The sequence below is a fragment of the Platalea leucorodia genome, assembly GCF_965183815.1.
Source record: "Platalea leucorodia genome assembly, chromosome: Z".
Lineage (NCBI taxonomy): Eukaryota > Metazoa > Chordata > Aves > Pelecaniformes > Threskiornithidae > Platalea > Platalea leucorodia.
In genome coordinates this window covers 22,458,438-22,479,264 of record NC_138858.1, presented here as the reverse complement: position 1 = coordinate 22,479,264, position 20,827 = coordinate 22,458,438, and the positions used below count along the sequence as shown (strand labels likewise).

The 20,827-nt window shown below is 43.7% G+C and overlaps 1 protein-coding gene across 1 annotated transcript in view; it reads left to right on the top strand.

The window, feature by feature from the left end:
* Window positions 1-609: 609 nt before the first annotated feature.
* ELOVL7 (ELOVL fatty acid elongase 7) overlaps window positions 610-20,827 on the top strand; it is a gene marked incomplete at its 3' end in the record, with an annotated part of 37,320 nt that continues 17,102 nt past the window's right edge. Inside the window, exons 1-2 of the mRNA XM_082337112.1 lie at window positions 610-624; window positions 697-781. The remainder of the gene's footprint in view (window positions 625-696; window positions 782-20,827) is intronic.

Sequence of the window (20,827 nt, the reverse complement as noted above, 5' to 3'; positions counted from 1 at the left end):
GTAGATGTCCATTTCTCACTGTGATATTCAGTTACCTGATAAGTTGTCTTCTGAGCCTTGGCTGTCTGAGTATGAAACAAATGAAACAACTCAGAGGCTCTGGTTTGAAGGTCTCTTCTCACTCCTTAACCCAGGTGTACCATCTTTGTAATGCTTTCTCACAGTAAAATGTCTGGGAAGTGGCAAAATTAGCTGGAGCTTTTGCATGGACACTGAACATAGCAAAGAGAGCACTCTTTGACAGGTATCCCTGTCTCTCCTGTTCAGGGAACACGGCAGCCCACGAACTCCCAGAGCGTGGTCTTTTCACTAGTGAGGGGATAGGAAAATGATGTGAGAGATACAGCTGTTTACACATCTCTGTGTTATCACATGTTGCTTGGATAAAGAAGCTGTCCCTTTTGTGTTCAGACAAAATGCAGATCAGCAGCTATTCAAGCCCACACCTGTGAAAGATCTTACTTTTATCTTTCCAGATGTTGTGCAAGATGTGGCATGCTGTGGTGACATGCACAGCTAAGTCTTCACTAGCACCAAAGAGTTTCCCTAGGCTGTACTGGTTTATCTTCAGCTTTCCTAATTAACTCACTTGCTTCTACCAGCACAAAACAAACTTAAAATCAGGTAAAAATCCTCACTGATTACTCTGTTTTAAAGGTGGTGTAGTTTGTACTAACAACTTATTGTTATTCCTAGATCTCTGCACCCTTCTGGTGTGTTGCACCATGACATTCCTGCACCTGCCAGTTTCGCCAGCTAAAGCCTATCGAGCACAGCACAGGTATGCTGCAGAGTTAGCATTCACTTCTTTGTTGACATTTTTTTGTTTGTTTTGCCTTTTTTTTTTTTTTTTTATGACACATGTTAGAATGCTTTTGCAATCATGGAGCACTGCTCTCTAAAAGGAACTTATTTTTCCAGACATGTCTATGCACCCAGCTCATGGATAAGGCTGTGATTATGGCATAGTGTTTTCACCCAGGTACAACAAACAGACCCCACAACCCTCCAGCTTCCTGAAAAGATTACTACTTCCTTTGGCTTCATCTATGTGAGCTCCTACAGAATAAAACATTTGCTGTCGTCAATAACACATACAGCTACAATTTGACTTATGAAAGATTTAGCTATAAATTTTGTATAACAGAACAGTTGGTAGATAGCATCTGAATTAGAGTTCTCAGCTGTGAAAAGCTGTAAGATGTTGTGGGCTCCAGAACAGCCACTGTCTGCAGGATCATGGAACGTGCTTGGAGTATTCATTCAATGGTTACCCACGCTGCACAACAAGCATTTAAATCTTCACATTTATACATTTTTTAAATTGGAGATTACATTCACAATGTTAGCGAGGTTGGCTCTTTTTTTCACATTTTGTTTTCAGAGATGGGACAGGTTAAAATGAAAAATCTTGTGATGCAAGATTATGATTTTTGGAAACAGGCTGGCCAGGTGTGTTGGCTTTGCTTTTCTCATTGCGTTCAGAAAGGCTTCTTTGGCTGACTGCAATACACTTTGCAGGTGATTTACTTCTCCTTCCTGGTACAGATTGAGTTGCAATCAGCCTGCATTTAAGGAATACACTGTGAAGAGCTGTGTCACTACCAGTTTTCATTTGAGAAGCACGGTGTGTATATAATAAACTGTATTATATAATGTGTATGTATATGCATTATATGTATATTTATATATACAGTATACTATATGTGTAAATATATGTGTCTATAATGTATGTACTATAGACACATTATATATAAACTCTAAAATATATACATATGTAATATAATGTATATATATCACATATATATCTCATATATATATGACACCATGACACTACCTCTGTCAAACATCCCCTTTAAAGACATTTTTCATACAATTAAGATTATTGCTTCTACTTTTGCAACAGCCATTTTTCACCCTACTTTTGGAGCCCCTTCTTTCACTCCTGCCTAGCACCAGTCTCAGCTGCATAAGAGTAAAACAATTTTTCATGGTAAGGACCTAATGGTTTTAATACTATTACTTGAGATAGGTGGGTTTATATGGAAAGTTCCCTATCTGAATAGCTTTGTCACATCTGCAAGAATGTATCAAATTCACTATTGTTCAAATGGCAAAACTGGAGCTCAACATGTAGGTAAACATGAGCTGACTTGACAATACTGCAGTGGCTTGTGGTGTCAAGAAGCCATGCAAAACCAGCAACAGCTACTCACTTCTGTACTGTTACCTGCAGTGTATGTCCACAGAGAGAGGGGGGAACCTCCTTGCACAACTCAGCTCAGCCGTACACGGATGAGCAGGACTCTGTCATCTTCTCACCTTGTGCCACAGCAGAAGTGATGACACATGCCTGAGGAGGAATTTCTCTGCCGTTTGGAAACTGCTCCTGGAAGTTTACTGCCAGCATTACAAAAGGAACCATGCATGGCTCTCTGGAACAGACCTGGGCAGAGAAATGTTCAGAAATGCCTCAGCTACACAAAGGACACTGTTCTGGCTCAGAGGATTAGGTAGAAAAAGCATTTTTTTTCCTGCAATAAGCAGTAAGGAAAGTCTGAACGTAACTCCAACTGGAACATGAGAAGGGCCACGAAGGGCCCTTCTGTCTCCAGTCCAGCTGCCAAACACAGCAACATGCTGTCCTGTTACAGCTGCGGGATACAGGCCACTTGCAACAGAGCCTGCCTGGGACAGGTTTGGCAGTTGTGACTCAAGAACACCAGTACAGGTGCACAGGCAAACCAAATGTTCTCTAGGAAAGCAAAGCCTGCAAACAAGATTTGGGTAACGTTTGCATCTCTTCAAGATGGATATGCAGATATCTGTTGGTGTTCTTTGGATGACTGCCTTGCTTGGTTACAACTGTTAGTATTTCAGCAAAAGCTCCCAACATTGTTGATGCACTAGGGAGCAACTCCTGCGATTCTCCTGCTGATCAGCCCTTCAGGCTTCAAATACAGTCCTAGGGAGTACTCATCTCTAAAAGACTCTTAAAACACAATCTCATCCACAGAATGACAGTCTAAACATCCTTTTGCCAGTAGAAAAGTAGCATCTGAGCTATCTGGATTGTAGTGAGGCAACAAAATAAGGAAAAGTATTGGTTAGCAGCATTCATGGCAAGCACAGTTCTTCATTCAGTGTAGACCAGGAGTTAAGTCTTCAGGATGTTGTAAAATCCAGAGACCTGTCTCCAGTGTCTACATTCATTTCCCTCTTGCCCTGTTCTTGGATGGTGAATGTAGGGAACTTAAAAGATTACTTAAGTTTTCAGTAAATCCCATGTGCAGCTTTCACAGGCTAAGCACTGAGAAAACCTGGTTGCTGCTAGCTGCCTCTTTTACAATTTACTTGCCTCTGACTTCCTCCATGTCTCTGCTTTCTTTGTCTGTGCAGGGCACAGCTGTCTCCTTCCTGCTGCCTTTCCTCTGCTGCATGTTAATCATTTACCTGTCACGAGCAGGTCAGCCATTATTTCTGTCCTCTCCCAACCCTCACAGACTTGCTTGATGATTCAAATTACCCTTGCTCCTGAAGTGCATGGAAGGTGAAGCCGCTTACTCTCTACATGGGGCTCCAAAGAGAGAAGTGGCAGCTGTTGTTGCAAACACTGTTGGCATGAAATGTGTTAGCTTGCATCTGGTAATTGTTATTTTTTTCCATTAATGACAACAGCCTTGCATTTTGAAGACCACAGGTGACCTACTTACTTTTTATTGTTATGCACCACAGCGTCCCATTTTGTCTCAGCCAAGGCAGTCCTATCAGACATGGCAAAATAGACGTAACAACACATGAAGAATATTAGTTGCTTGCTGAGCCACATAGCTGCATCCCTCTGGACAAGTCAATACTTATTAGTCTTAAGGCTCCCAAGGGCTCTGTCTGAGCAGGGATGTGCTGGTTCCTAAGGTCTGTTTGTAGTTTTTCTCGGCTGATGCCTCAGAAAAAATGGGTTTGAGCCAAGAAATCAAAGAAAAGGTTCCAACTTCTGAAACTTAAGGGGGTGGGGGAATGGGGTGTTTCAATTGTTTTTTTGTGATTTTCCCCTCTAGGTGAGACATACAGTATTGCTCAATGGATTATCATATTTCTACATATCCTTTTTGGCCAAACCCAGTGATCTTATTAAGATGCCCTTTCAAAAGCCCCAGGATTTCTTCACCTGTCATAATCCTAACAATTCCAAGAGGAGCATAAAGCAAATCCAAAAGCTTAAGGTCCTCCTTCTAATCTCCAGCCTAATCAGTTGCTCAGTGATGTGGACTTTCTGCAGGATCTCTGCTACAAGCTGTGTTTCTCCATCCCCATCCCACCACCTGTTTCTCAGCCTCTCATAGTATTTCCACACTCATAACAAGCTTTCTATGCCTCTTGTGGTCTCAGACTTCTGGTTTGAGCTTCTTGCTGTCCTCCAACCCAGAGGCCCCTTCTGTACTTACACACTGACTATGTATTCATTTCACAGCATCAGCTCACACTCCCTTCCTCTTGTGCTTTTCTCCACATCATAAAGGAGTTTGCTTCTTTTCTTCTATTTGCCTTCATACCCTCTCCCTGCTCATTGTTTTTGCCTCTTCTTTTGAGTCCAGCTATCATCTCCATGCTAACCATCTCAAAAAGCTGTAATTTGTAGCTTTCTGTCACTAAAGTGACAGACAAACTAAAACGGAGCAGCTATTTACACACCAGGAATTCGTCATCACCTTTCTTTGTGCCCCGTACTTCTCTAGATGGGAGTCACTGGGGAGTGTTATCTTCATCCTAAATAGCTTGTAAGAGAGGAGTACTGCAGTCTTTTTGGGGCGAGAGTGTTGGAGATATGCGAGAATCAATCATAGAATCATAGACTGCTTTGGGATGGAAGGGACCTTTAAAGGTCACCTAGTCCAGCCCCCTGCAATGGGCAGGGACATCTTCGCCTAGATCAGGTTGCTCAGAGCCCCGTCCAGCCTGGCCTTGAATGTTTCCCAGGATGGGGCATCTGCCACCTCTCTGGGCAACCCGTTCCAGTGTTTCACCACCCTCACCGTGAAAATTTTTTTCCTTGTGTTTAGTCTAAATAAGGCAAAGGATGTTAAGGCAAAGGACGTTTGCTTTTTGGGACAACAAGAGTGTGCTCTAAAGCATTCAGCTAAAGCTGCCCAGTTGTGCTTTGTTTTTTAAAACAAGGAATTACTCCGTCTTCCTCGCGTTCCGCGGCGTGACCCTTGGTTCCCACCGATCCCGGAGCAGCCTCAAGGAGCCGCGCCGCAATCCGCGCTTCCCCGCGCTGGCAGAAAGCGCTAGCGAGGGAGAGGCCTCGGGGGGCCGCAGCAACCCCCGAGCGCGGCAGCAGCGGGTATCGCAACAGGTAGAACACCAGCGGCCTCCTCCCGGCCTCAGCGCCGCCACCCCGCGGAGCCCGGCTGCTGGCCCGCCCCTGGGCGCCGCTGCCAAAGGGGCGCCCGACGCCCCGCTCCGCCCCTGGGGACGGGGCGGGCGCGGCGGGGCCGGGGCCGGGGCCGGGGCCCGTGACTCGCGGCCCGCTGCCCGGGCGCGGCGGGGGGCGGCACCGCGGCGGCGGGGGCCGGGCGGGGCCGGGGCGGGGCCGGGGCGGGGCGGGGGCCCGCCCCCTCCCGCGCGCCCTCCCGCCGCCCGCGCCGCGCCGCCCCGCCGCGCAGTCGGTGCCCGGCGGCCGCGGGGACAGGTGAGGCCGCGCCGGCGGGAGCGGGAAAGGCGGGAGCGCGGGGCGGGGGGGGCCCGACGCGTCCGGGGGGCGCCGGGGTGGGCGCCCGCGGGGTCCCTCCCGCGCTTGTGCGCGCAGGGCTGGGCGCGATGGCCCGGGGGGCCTCCCGCCGACCCCCCGCGAAACTCCCTGGCTGCGCTCGCATCCCCGGCGCCTCCCCTGCAGACCCCCGCTGAGCCCTTCCCTCCCCGCTCCGTCCTCTGGCTGCACCCCAGAGCTGCAGGCAGCACCCACATCCCCGGTCGCTGTCCCCGTCCGCAGCCCGCCGTGCCTTACCCCCAAACCCACGGTACCTGTTCCGCCAGCCCCCCGGCTGCACCTCACACCCTGCGCTGCCTGGCCCCCAAGCTTTTTGGCTGTGCTCCACACCCCAGGGTACCCGTTCCCCCAAAAGCTCTGGCTGTGCGCTGCGCCCCACGGTGCCTGTCCCTCCGAGCCCTCTGGCTATGTCCCACGCACGCTGAGCTCATCCTCCTGTCTTGAAGAACAAGTCGCACCAAGGGTGAGGCATGAGGATGGCCTCCACCTTGCACAGGAGGCTGCAGCAGGGATTTTATTCTTGAAAAATGCCCCTTCCCCTATGCACACCCCAGAGAGAAGAATGGTCCCAGACATCAAGAAATGGAGGCTTCTCTCTCTGCAGGGGCAAAGGTTGGAGGCAGCTGGGCCGGAGGTGTGGCCCATGTGCTTAAGATAATGATATTAAAATGTAGGGCTGGAGGGGTGATGTCTAGTCAGGGGCTGTCTAGCAAGTTGAAAGTGGGGCGGCTGTCTGGCTTGCTGCCTTCCGCCTCCTCGGAGACTGGTCTCCTCTGCTGCTGTGCATGCCGGGTCTGTCCCTAAGGACTGGGAGCAGCAGCGAGGCCATGAGCTGAGGGAGGGAGCAGGAGGGTGCCAGCGTGTGCGGCTGGCGAGGCTGCATTGGGCCAGTCTGTTGGGCTTGCCCTTTGCAACTGTGGATGTCATGTATGTTGTTCGAGCATTCTAAGTATGCTGATACTTGATTTGTAAATATGTTTTAACTGTGTTGATGCTTTGGGTGGGTTTTGAGCATCCCTGCTGCTAGGATGGAATTGGGTGATACTTGAAAACACGTAGTGAGGCTGCAGACCAGCTCCTACCGATTTCCTTGCTTGCTTGTATAGGAAATCAAGATAAGTTAACTAAAGCTGTTCAGACAAACCAGAAACCGTACAGCTGTGTATGGACACCCTCTTCCTTACTCCATTGCAACTCGGTCCTTCCCAAACCTGTGTGTAGCTCTGTACTGAACATTGCCATGTGGGAGAAGTTTGAACTAGTTTTTCAGGTTGTTGGGAGCAGCCTGGGAACAGCATGCTGCCTGACTTATTCTGCTGCTCGGCTTCTGGGGTGCTGCCCGGGAAGCATGCAGGCTGCCTTGGAGCTGCCTCGGGTAGAGATAGCGTCGTTGTTTATTGACACAGCATTAAGTAGTGTGGATGTACTCTGAAAATGCTTCACTGAGGAATGGGAGCACTTGTACTTACACGTTTGCTTGAAGAACAAGTACAAAGACCTAGCATATGAAAAGCTATCCAAATGTAGGCTTGACGTCTTCCTAGGCAGCACCTCTGTTGCAAGTGCAGGGAATAACGTAACTTGGTGGTATTTCATTACGTGTTGATCAACTTTCTGTTAAATAGTATTTATTTACTGGTAGAGTGAGGCAGGTTATGGTACAGGAAGCAATATTCATGGAATGCGTTAGGAAAGATGCCACAGTATTAGTCAAGTAATACATGCCAAATAGGATTTAAGTAGTTACGAAGCTCACCGAATACCATAAAATGGCTATCAACTAATTACATACCAGTAAAAGAACTAATCGGGTACATTTCTGTATCCTGACATGACTTGACGGCCTTTGCTGAGTGTGCTCCCCTTGCCATGCTGTGCCCTTCCTGGCTTTGTTTTACTCCGCTGCAATAAACCAGGAAGCTTCCCCTTCCCCTTCCCCCCCGCCCCCCCCCCGCCTCCTGCTCTTCTTCTTGAATCTACTCCTGCCCAGTGCTTCTGGTTTAATGCTTATCTTGCTCTGGCCTGCCCCTGTCCAGTTGCTTAACACACAGATTTTTGGAAGCATGGGCAGATGGGGGAGCAAGGCAGAGGGGTGAGCAGTGCGTGGGATGGGCACAGGAGGCATGTGGGCAGTCAGGGAAGTGGGAGGACGTCGCCTCTGTGCCGTGTTCAGGTGCAGGAGGTGGAAGGGAGCCAGGATCCCTTCCTGGATCTTCCTTAGCTGCTTGTGAAATCTAGGTTGTCATATTCTGGATATAACTTTGCAGACTTCAGGTGACATCTCTCCCTCCCTGATGCCCCTCTGCCTTGGCATGGCTGTCAGAGGCTGCCGCCCTCTAATTCTCCCGGTGAAGGCTGGTGTGAGCTCCCTGGTCTGCCCCAGCTGAAGTGAGATAGTTAGCTCCCAACTATGGGTTAAACTAATCTGACTTGCTTTGTCTGAAGTGGATTAAGGACCATTTGTAAAATATGGGTAGTAGAGCTATGGCACATAGGCAAGGATGACTAGATGGGGTGGTGTCATATTCAGTGGTACAGCATGACTTTATAAAAATAATTTTACAGCCTAAAACTCATACTGACTTCAGGATAGTGGATGTCTGAAGCTTTAAGCTACTTCCCAAAGCCTGGGTAGCTGGAAAGGAAGAAGTACTCCATTCCTCTCACTATTCCTCTGTCCCTCACAGCAGCTGTTCACTGTTCTGGTTTTCTTTCCCAAAGTCACAGCAGGTGACGCACAGAGGTGTAGTGTTTTTATCAGTTTCCCCATTGCCGAAGTACACATTAGGTTTGAGAACTGACAGATTTTATTATGTTTTTCTCTACTGCAATTTACGGATGCTTCAGACAGCAGTTCTGGTAGGCCTTTATGAGTATTTAGGAGGAAGCTGGTCTGTGCTTGGAAGCTGCCCTGGAGGCAGAAAGGGGTGGGAGCTAAGCACTGGGAAACTCAAACAGAGGCTATTCCAACATTCAGAATAATTGTTGCCATAAAATAGATTTAAAGCATGTCACAAGTTTCACAGTTGTTCTAGGTTTATTTTTAGGATCTTTCTGCTCACTTAAAATTACTTTGCATGTCATTTAAAAGTCAGGTAGTTACTCTGCATCGTTGGACAGTGCTAGGGAGCAGGTCCCATGTGCTTGTCCAGGGGCCTCCCTCCAGTACTCAGGCTCAGTGCTGCATCTAGATGGCAAATGCAGCCTAAATGGTGAAAAGTAAACCTTTTGCTCCTTGGAAATACCAGATTATTAGAACAAAAACATAGCATTAACAAAATAAAGAATTCATTTTGTAAGCCTGATTGTACTTTTTTTAACATAGTTCCTTTAAAAGGCAAGAAAATGAAAGCCAGAGGCTCACGCAATGGTTTTATTTTCTGTACCCTGTTGTCCTGTGTTCAATTTACAAGAAGTTTTGAAAAGTTGCAAGTGATGTAGCAGTTAAGAATTTTTTCTATCCTTCTGGTAGTTAGTTGAAATCTAAAAAGTAAAAAATTATTTTAGCTGAAATTAAATATGCAAGTTTACGCTGATGGGAGACACTGTAGCAACTCAGGTGTCTCTTTTCTTTACCTGTCTTTGGTTTCGGTGTTTAATGCTGACCATTGAACTGGAAATGTTGAATAGTTTGGTTTTTTTTTTTTTTTTTACTTTTTGTCTCTTTTTACTACATTCATGTTGTAAAATGCTTTCCATGTGTCTCTTGATATATGTCTTGATTTTTTTTTTTCCCTGCATGTATTTTGCTATTTATGTTCTGTCTGCTCATGATGGTTACACAAAACATTTTATCACTGAAGATGTTGACTAGAAAAGACCTGTAAGTAGTTCATAAATTGAGTAATGTGAGAAGAATACACAGTTTAGAGCACCACAGGTGTAAAAGTGTCTTGGTTGTTATCTTGGTTCTGGATGAGAATCTGAGGAACTGAATTTCAGTAGCGTTTTTAACTTTGAAATCTTGAGCTAGCACACAAAACTAATCTCTTAAAAACTACTTATAAAGCCTGTCCAGCTCAAAGCAAGCTCTGGGTTCCCCATGCAGAGTGGCACAAATGTTACAGGGACGACAAATACAGGTGTCAATAAACTCTATGAATCGTCTTATTTGCCAGGAGCAATGGTATTCAGATTGCCCCTCTTAACTGTGTCAGGGCTGTATTACTCATCATGGTAAAAGCAATGAACACCAACTCCATTCTGCTCATGACACCAACTTAGGCTGATGTTGTAGTTTCACCAGCATTTCTTTTATCCTGAGTGCTTTTGCCCTTGTGTCACCTTTCTGTTGTGTTGGTATAACCGTTGGTTAAAGCTGGTGCTGAAAAGCACTGAGGAACTGGTCTGGGTTAAAAATACCCTTGTCTTTTTCTGCAAGGCTGTCTCCCCTGCCCTGGACCTGTTTCCCAATCTATTTTATTATTCACCCAGAAAAAAGGTTGTTCTAGCACAAGTCAAGGGTGACATGGAAGCAGGTATGACTAATGGGGGGAGAGGTTGACTAAAATGACATTGCTACCATTAAAAGCACTCTTATAATTGCAAACTTACTTACCCTGTAAACAGTCAGACTTGCTCTGGTTGAGCAGGCTGCGCTCAAGAGAAGCTGCTTGTAGCAGCTTTATGAATTCCTAAATGCTGCCTGCGTGCGTGTAATTGTATGGCGAATTCTTTGTAGTTTGGATTATCTTTTATATTGATATGGTGCCTTGCACACTGGGCCCTGTGCCCGGAGCCTCTGTTCAAAGGCTTTTTTTTTTTTTTTTTTTTTTTTTTTTTATAAAAGCAGTACCTTGCCAAATGTGCGTGAATATGAGTGTAACTTTGGTGCACTGCAAAAACCTGTACAAAGGATGTACAATACAAAAATGTACTCTATGTATGTACAGTGCAAAAAGTTGTTAAGTTTGTACAGGCATCTCCTGGACTGGAACTGAAGAGAATGCTACTATCCCAGTGATGGCGTTCTCGGTTTAAGTGTATGTCTGAGATAAAAACATAGCTTACTAAGAATAACTATTCTTTGTTTCCTAACAAAAGAAGGGGACAACTCTTGCTGGAGTCTGAAACACAAAGATCAGTTTGTTGGTTTGGAAATAATTTGCAGTGTATCATCAGTCCTGAAATAGCTTAAAGCAAAGTCACAAAAACCTGATCCAGTGTTTCTCTTTATGCTTTTGGACTATGAATATGGTTCATGTTGGTACCGTGCCCTTTCTTTCAGGAAAGTTAGCTGAGGTGACAAGTAGATTTCTTTTTTTAACTGGGTTTTGCCTGATCTCTTAAAAAGTAAAGTGCCTGGCAATTGTTACCAGTAGTTGAAGCTGATGTTTTTTGATGTGTACCTGAGGAGAGTGCAAGGCAACTGGGAAGGAGAAATTTCTTGGTTTAGAACTGTTGTCACCAGTGGAGGAGAAAAGATCTTTTTTTTTTTTTTTTTTTTGGGGTGGGGGAGGCGGACAAGTATTTCTGTTTAGTTACATTTTCAAATATAGTATTTGTCAAATGTATCTTTTTTTTTTTTTTTTTTTTTTGTAAAGACTTTACAGCCAATATTTTCAATTGTTTTCTTCTGGTAAAATGTTTTCTGTTTTGTTTTTAATGAAAAGGTATTGGCTGAAGCATCAAGAGTATCAGGGTTATTGGTCAGATGTGCTCATTTATTCTGTTAAGTAAATACTGTGGTATTTGTTTACCATGTGGTATTACAAATAGATGGGGATGAGCAGCATCGAAATGTCTATAGTCTGTTCAGAGAAATAGTAGCTGGTAATGTTGCCTTCTCCTGTACAGGTGAAAATGACTTAGATTCAGGTAAATTGCAAGTAAATACTTCAGTGTATTTTACAGTATATGCATTTATAATATCCACTACAATCCCTTTTTTGTTTGTTTAGATGTACAGTTGGAAATATCGGGATTAAATACGTTCTTTAATCACTTTTGTAATTGGAGTTCTGTGACTTGTCTTTTCAGTACTGAAATAAAAGATTCACTTTTGAGACTTTAACTGGACAGAATGGATCTGATAAGCTTAATGAAATTATTGTAATGCGCTTTGGAAGTGCCCTGTCCACCCTTGTCTCTTGTGACAGATGTGTAGAAGACACTGTGTACAAAAGCCAAGAGACTAATAAAATAAACTCACTGTTCACTCAACTTTGAAATTAAACCTTTCACAGAAGTAATTGTGACCTGTATTCCTCAGAAACTTTGTTACAGATACTGATTCCTTCAGTCACTTGCATTATTACTGTTGTGCTGACAACATTGTTTCTGCAGCATCTTTTGTTCTCCACCAAGTTAGATTGTAAGAGGAGTCTGCTTGAGTTTGTTTTTATATGAAGAAGTGATAAAACTGTAAGGCAAGGCTGTAAATAGCTTTTTGCATAGCTCTGGTGTTCAGGAAGTCCAGTCATTTTAACTTCTAACCATGAACACGACTCTTATATTTTGGGGAAGGAGGCGGTTGAGAGGAGGGAGTGCAAAACACAGGAGCTGTTAGAGCACTCTGTGCCTCCTTTCAGCAAGTCCTTTAATGAGCGTTTGAAATGTTATGGGGTGAAAAAGCCCCCAGCTGAATTTCAGATTGTCCTGAAACTGCTTCTCATAAATTGAAGTGGTCCACTTGATCAATTAGGGAAGCTTATCTGAAAGGTGCAGAAAAAAGGTTCCTGAACATGGCCTGGGCTATGCTTAGTTCTGGTTTGATCCAAAGTTTTTCCCAATCTGTTGAAATCAGGCTGCTACTGTATTTTAAAACTGAACATCTTAGATACCCCATTTGAACTACATTTAAAAGTATTGGATGGAAAATTGCCTCTGGAGCTGTGGAAATTGCGCAATTTGTTGTTCTTGCTTTTATCCTGTAGAGACTTTACACATATCCTTGTGAAGTGTGATTGCATGCCGTTGGTTGCTTTCATCCAAGGTGCTGGAACATCAGACAAAACTTAATTGAATCTAGACAGACTTTTGTGATAAGCAAGGGAGCTGCTTTTACTGATCATCAAATTATATGACCTTTACTCATCTGTTGAGCACACAGCAGTGAGGAGAGGTCTAGTCAGTGGGAAAGCATCACACTTTTTCGACACAGTCAGCTGGATGAACCTGCAGCTATATAATGTGTATGGAAGGCAGTGAACGTGGGTGAAAGCTAATTCTTTGGTTTGAGTGTGAACAATAAAATCTTGAGGTGAGGTAGTAGAGAAAGAGTGGAGAGAAGCCACTGCACTTAGAAAACTGCTCAGGTGATGAGGGCTGTGGTGTTGCTTTAGGTTCAGACAGTGGTGTGTGGCCTGGTAGTTTTGCATAGTGACTGGAATATTGAACCGGCACTCAACACTTTGTTTTTGTTCACAGCTTTGCTGTGGTAACTGATGGAAAAGCTGCCCCTTTTTCTCTGGTGACTGAGTGCTCCATACGAAGAGTGAACCAAACGCACTGACCTCTTCTGCAAAGCCCTGAAACCCGTACATGAAAAATGCTATCTAAGACTTTTTTTGGTAACTTAAATGCATAGTTATATATAAGCCTAATCTTTCTTTGTACTGGAAGCAGTCCAGTTTTCTTCTCTTTTACTGCTGCTGCATGCTGAGTAGACTATTAGACACTTGTCTGTTTCTTGTATACGGGTGTTTTACAGGAACATCAGTATTAGGCTGAGTACTCTGCTGCTTGCCAAGCTTCTGCGCTGAAAGTATTATTGTCTGCTGTGTTATTCTGATGTGGCATATCCATTGCCTAATGCACTTTGTTGATAGGATACATTTTTTTGAGCTATTTGTATTTGGCAATCTTTCAGGATTGGAAAGAGGAAAAAAAATAAGTGCAGTTGACTTGGCCAGATGTAGCTGGTTCATCCCTACATGCTGTCCAGCTGAGCTGATCTATTTTAAATGCAGAGAGATGTCTTGTGGTCCTGGGTGGTCTCTGAATGCTTGGAAAAATGGTAAAAACTACATTCTGCTGTAGTAGTACAAAATACTGATAGAAGATGAAAAATCCTTACAACATACCTGTGATTAAACCTGTGCACTAACGTGGTGTTTCATTCTGTTGTTCTGTGAAGTTAGTATTCAGTGTTTTAAGCTGATTTTAAAAAGCTCTACTGTTACAAACTCACAGCCTGCATAATGTTGCTTTATACACTGTTCTTGAGCTTCCTGAAAGTGCAAAATAATGAAGACTTCTAAAAATCCCTCTTAGCAAAGGAACTAAGGTCTAGCTAACTAGATCTTGAGCAGAAGTAAACCTTCACAGCTGTGTAATGTCATTAATACATATTTGCCCATAATATCAGCCTCTACTTTGCATTTTGTGTTATGCAAAGTCCTGCATGTTGATTGCTTGGAAATTGAACAAAGAACTGATACATTTTTAAAGTTCGATTTTTATAACAAGATCTGGGTTAAAAAATGTTGTAAGACACTTTCACTAATCAAGCCAGTTAATGTTTTTAGGCGATGAAGAGTTTTGTTTTCATGTAAGCTTTTGAGGTTAGGTTGTCATCTGAATAGTGTCCCACACAGCATTGCTTTGCCCTTGGAGCAACCTTTTTCTTTTGTCTTCGTAGGCCTTTGACTGCTCTGAGTCACCTTGACTGGATGTTCCCTCTCTCTAAAGCTTGTAGGCAGCTAAGAATGTTCCTGTTCTATACTGTTTGTTGAGTCCTGACCTCCAGGGCTTTCACGGGAACCCTTTGGAAGTCCAACACTTCTATAGTCCTTAGAAGGGCAGCTGCACACCGAGAGTTTTTCTGGAACTGCCATTAGTCAAAGCAAAGGTGGTCCTGTTCTTGTGTTCACACCGCATGCCCAACCTTTGTCAAACTGGATCACCCTCCAAGGGGTGCAATCACCTCAAAAGGGAAAGGTGCTGTGGAAGGTTATGAAGCAGTGTAAACAGCATCCAAGACAGATTCAATGGTACTCATAAGCTTACTCAAATTTTAAACAGAATCAAACAGGGGTTTATAATATACTAATTTTCATGCATTCATCCCTGGACTCAAAGTATAAGCACAATGCAACCTTAATAAGTGGCTTTGAGTACAGGATGAGTCTGCAGGTTAATTTCCTCCAGCTGTCCCTAACGTTCAGATGTCTCTTTGCTGTCTGTCCTCCATCCCTCTGTTATTCCTTCCTTGAGTACAGAGTACAACAGGCACTTACTGAAAAACATCTGTTTTTTCCACCTGAGCTTCATTTCTGAAATGGTATTTCACTTCTGCAGTAACTCTGGTCAAGTATAAAATAATTATTTCTCTTTTTTTAAGTGGAGATCTTCTTTGGGATGCAGGAGAAAAAACAGGAGTGTCAGGAGAATGAAGAATTGTATCCATGTCCTTACTGCTCTGTGGAGTTGTTCTAGCTGGGAGGCCTGAGTCTCCAAACAATGCTATAATGTACCTTCCTGGGTTGCCTGACACTAATACGCATGTTTTGTAGTGATAAACTAGACCTTTCATCACACTGAAGAATGTTGATTTAAACAACAACAAAAACCCCCAAAACCTAAGGCATTTATATCTCATTGCATATCCCTCAGTGATTTGGAACCTCCAACTGCAGCTCTGGACTGGAGAAATTTAGGATGTGGCAGTGTAGTAGCTTTCTGGAGCACTCCGAAAAGCACATTCACAACAGTGGTTGATGTGCTGAGACTGAACATGGGGGCAGCAGCTTTTTTTATGATACTTGTCAGCACCCTTCCTTGGGTAGGGGGAGTGTTCTGAGACATTAGTTTAAAAACACTTAGTGCAGGTTGCCTTTAAAATGAGTTTTGTTACCCTCAAGCTCTGCCATCGCTTCTCGCTGTGCAGCCGCTGCCTGTGTCACACTTCCCAAAGTTCATGGTTGTGCTGTGAGGGTTGTTGCAGAAGGTGCCGGCACAGCTGGTTCCAGCTTTGGTTTGAAAGAGCCTCCTAGGGAGGGTGCAGTTGCTGATGTTTACAGTGTTCAGCAGCAGATCGCTATGCCGCATGGTAGCTTAGAAAAAAGGGGGGGAGGGAAGGGAGAGTGTCAGTGCTAGGTCAGCTGCCTTTAAAATTTATGCCTGCCTAACGCAAGGCAAGCAAAATCGGAGCAGAAGGAATGCATTATTTTGCTGCCTAGGATATCAGCCTAGGACCCAGAGGGTGGGTAGGTTGAGCAAGTGCAAGGCGGTGGGAAACAATGGTAAAGGAAATTAGCCCACATCAGCATGAGAGAGTGGTGTGGGAGCAGTTCAGCTTTTGTAAATTGCTGCATTGAAGAGTGAACAAAATAATATGTTGCAGTTCCGCATGGGTGTTATCAGTGTTACTTCTTACTAATATTTGAACCCAGCAAGATTACAGCTGGTGCAATAAAAGTTCCATAAAATGACATTGACTTTGCAATGTCATTTTGTCATGGCAACTACAGTGACAGTAGCTGAGTTGAGTATGCTATAGGCAAGATGTGACTGTAGAAAAATACTTCTTCCTTTGGTAATGATGAATATTTTTCACTTTACTTGCTCACCTCTTCTTTCTTAAGGTGAATATTGTGTTCTTAAGGTAATTATATATATATTTTTAATCTCCCCTTCCTATGAAACTCCTTTCTGCTGTATTTTTATGTTACAAAAGACAGCACTGTTTCCCTGTCTTTGTCTACCACAGGTGGAAATTTATGGTCTAATTTTTCAGTATTTATTTTTCTCTAGTGCTGAATAGGTCCAGGTATATTGCCATTGATTACTTGGTTACAAGATGTCTTTGGAAATAAGAAGGCTTGTCTCCTTTTTTTCCATTGGCATTGGCTAGATTAGCAAGACGTTACCTGTCTAACAAGTCTTGTTCACATTTGTTTTACGGAATCTTCTCTGGAAGCTGAAGTCTAGCTCTGCATTTTGTTTCTTGTTTAGCTTCCATGGGGTACCCCCTGCTGTGACTATTTAATGACAATTTACGTCATTGTTCTAGTAAGTGATGGATAAACACAAACTAAGTTATTTACATCCTTGGTAGCAAACTGCTTCTATTGTAATTAATTGGATGTATGAGATTCTCATATGCAGTTAACTCATATGCATTAACTGTTTAACAAGGATAGATGATACGATGGAGCCAGCTCAGGGACTCAACTTGCCGCTGAAGGAAGGGGACGGTCCCACTCATGTCCCTTCTCATATTTTGACATGAGTAATTTTAATCAGGCAGGTAGATACAAGCAATAATACTCATAACCAGAGTCAATTCTAAGCCATCCTACCTGGAGGTTCAAGAATGATAGAGACTTCAGGTAGTGGTATCATAGAGGAGAAGGATGGAGAGCTTCAGACTGATCACAAACGTTGGCAGCGTTAGCTGAGTCTGTTTCACTTGTGGCCTGCCCTTTGTCAGGTATATTGGGAAGGTATTGATAACTGATACGAGGATGCTCTTATCTGCATTCCATATGTTTCACCTTAAAAGGGGTGTCCGGTAGAAAGTTGAAGAGTCTTACCAAAGCATTCAAATAACTACGGTGTGTACTCAAAACAAGCAATCTTCATCACCACAATGAGAAGAAATTAAATGTCATTAGTCCTATTTTGTGGATGTGTCCAGAAAGCCCTTTCCTTTTTAGTCTTATAAAATGCAAACTCTTGATGTCATCAGACATCTTTGATCCCTTTCATTCAAAGTATTTGATTAGCACTTGCACTCCCTCTACCTTTTTAGAGCTTACCTATAAATTGTGTCTTAAAAATAATGTACTTCCTATGCAGGTTAAAAAACCCAGAATGTGCTATCTTTGCAGTGCAGGTAGGTACCACTCCTTACCCCTCTAGTTCAGTATAGAGTTTTATATTCTGGTTTGCTTGCTTACTAACAATGTATATGTACTTTAGAAACACCACAGCTGTAAATAATTCTTACATCTTATTTATCAGAACTGTCCCTACTGTAAAGGAAAAAAACCAGAATGGGTAAAAGCTCAGCATATTATGAAGATGTTGACTTATAGAGGAATGAGCAGGGAGCACTGGATGTATGAGTTAGCATGATTGTGTAGTGTGGTTGAAAATACTAGATTGTGTTACTGCTGTCTAGCCCCTGGTTCTCATTTTGTGAAAGTCTATTTAAAGTGACCCAAAACTTAGTTCATCTGGTCTTGAAAGAAAAATTGAAGTACTGCAGAAAGTTTTCTAGTTACATAATAAGCAAGGAGGAAAAAGGAGAATTTGTTAAGTCCTTTGGGTGAGGAGGAGGTTAATACCTGAGTCGGATATGGCCCAATTACTGAATCAATACTTTGCCAAAGGTCTTTGATAAGGGTAATAATATATCATTATCTAATGGAAGTGAGGTTGCATTAATAAAAATAATTACATCATAGGTTAACCTTATTTTGACTTCTAGGTGAAAGTTGTCATATGATATGTGCCACAGGGCTCACCATGTAGGCAGGGCTAGGGGACTTTGTGAGCTGGCATCACTGAGGTGGAATGAAACTTAAAGGAGCCAAGTGCAAGTCATGCACTGGGGGACCAACGAGAAGAGCTTCTGTCCTAAGTTGAGTGCAGGAGCCACTCACTGCAGCAGAAGAGTAGGCAGGTGAGACTAATTGGCTGCAGGATGTCTGACATGCAAATGCTCAAGTAAAGAGTTTTTGGTAAAGGCAGGGGAGCACTGAAAACAAGTTAGAATTCTACGAGTTTTTCCCCCTGCTTATGTTTTTGCCTTTCTCTGAAACATTGGGAATATGGGGAGAGAAAACTGGGGAAGATACACTGATGTCCATGGTGTTCACTTCCCAACTGAAACTGCAGTCTTTTCAGGGGCCTGCCCAGAGTCTTTCTCATACTTGAGTTAAACTGGTAAGTGGGTTCAGACTTGTGAAGAAACTTCCTTCCAGGCTATGATTGCAGGGACTATTTGGACTTGGTGCATCTTTCTGTGTGATGTGGGATGTTAGTCCCTAGGATCACTTTCACGTGCATCACTGCAACCCCAGGTGATACATTAAAGATATTTAAGATTTTGGCAATGCCAGATCTTTTCCTGCCTTTCTGAGGCACAATGTCATTTTTGTGGCTTCAGTTCCCGTGTTATAGAGTGTCCCTTGTTGCTTGTGATGGACAGGGTGATGACTTGTTGAGGTGCAGTGTGTGAACTTCTTAACTACAGATCTAGTACATGATTGTCTCTGAGTATGCAGGACTGGACTGGTGAGGCCGCACCTCGAGTACTGTGTTCAGTTTTGGGCCCCTCACTACAAGAAGGGCATTGAGGTGCTGGAGCGTGTCCAGAGAAGGGCAGTGAAGCAGGTGAAGGGTCTGGAGCACGAGGCTTATGAGGAGCTGCTGAGGTAACTGGAGTGGTTCAGTCCAGAGAAGAGGAGGCTGAGGGGAGACCTTATTGCTCTCTACAGCTACCTGAAAGGAGGTTGTAGCCAGGTGGGGGTCGGTCTCTTCTCCCAAGTAACAAGCAATAGGACAAGATGAAACGGCCTCAGGCTGCGCCAGGGGAAGTTTAGGTTGGATATTAGGAAAAACTTCTTCACCGAAAGAGTTGTCAGGCATTGGACCAGGCTGCCCAGGGAAGTGGTTGAGTCTCCATCCCTAGAGGTATTTAAAGAACGGATCGATGTGGTGCTTAGGGCCATGGTTTAGTGGTGGACTTGGCAGTGCTGGGTTAACAGTTGGACTCGATGATCTTAAGGATCTTTTCCAAGCTGAATGATTCTATGATGATCCTGTGTCCTCCCTACATGATTTTACTATCAGCTTAAACAGATCTATAGGGCTGCTACTCCCACCTTTCTCCCTGTCTGCAACATCCCAATTTGTGTGTCTCAATGTTTCCTTTGCAGGAGCCTGTTCAGTCTTTCCGGTCCAAGTGATTGAAAAATAACGTTTTTCTCAAAAGACTAAGCTTTCAGTTGGGTCAGTGAGCTGCTGTGTCTTATCCTGCAGCTGCCTGAGGACCAGACCTGTCAACAGTGATGCTGTGGAACTGCACACTGGGGCTTCCCCATTCAGCCGTCACTGGTGATTGGATCAGTATTCGTGGACCAGGAGAATGCCCATATGATTCTGTCTGGGAGCTGGGCACAAAACGGGGCTGTACCCCTGACGTAGTTGCCATAGGAAGGGGCTTTTCTGTGCCTGTGGCCAGTGTTCAGCCTTGCTGTGAAGTCTGCAGTATCAGTTCTTTTAACAATTTATAGGCAGGTGTAGAAGGAAAGTCTATTTTACACAGCATCAGAATGGGAAATCCATTATCCTGGCAGAAAACCAGTCTGAAGTATGATTGAAATGAAACATGTTTTGACTACTTTATTCACATAGGTGAATGACAGATTTGATGCTAGTTTAAAAAGCAAAGCATTAAATAAAGAGGTACGATGTAAATAATTCAGTAAGGGTGACTACACAGGCTACGTATAAGATCTCATATTGAATACTGCCAATGGGGAATTTTACAAGTAGATGTTCTAATACAGTTTCTAAACATCTTTCATCCGTTTTTAGGATGACCACTTTTTTTAAAAGGAATTTATATATATATTGAAATTTGCTATTCTCTTCCCAGTGTCTACTCTAGAATGTACATGCAGAGATTGTTGATGCACTCTAAGGAGTTAGGATTTGTGTTTTTAAATGGACTGGCTTCAAGGACAAAGTTTGACATTTAGTCAAGGTAATGACTAACTAATACATCTCTCAAAACTTGGAAATTTCTCAGAGTACCTCTGTTGCATAGAGTTGCCTTGCCTGCCTTCTGTCACTCACTTGGGCAGAACTGTCATCTAGCAGGACCAGTGTTTACAGGCAATATTATCAAAAAAAGAAAAGGCCACCTAATGCTAAGTAGGATGTAGCCAACTTGCCTGTGAGATGAATCTTTCCAAAAATGGGTTGGGTGGTTGAGAGAAGGCGTAAAGGATGGGGAAGGTGATGGAAACTTCTCTCAGGGAAATCTGTAACAACAGGCGACACCCGGCTAAAGTTTAAAACTTTGTTGCAGAATATGGGTGAGTAATCCATCTAATGTAATAGGCAGTTTGTAGTTGTTTGCCATGTAGCATAAGGGAGTAA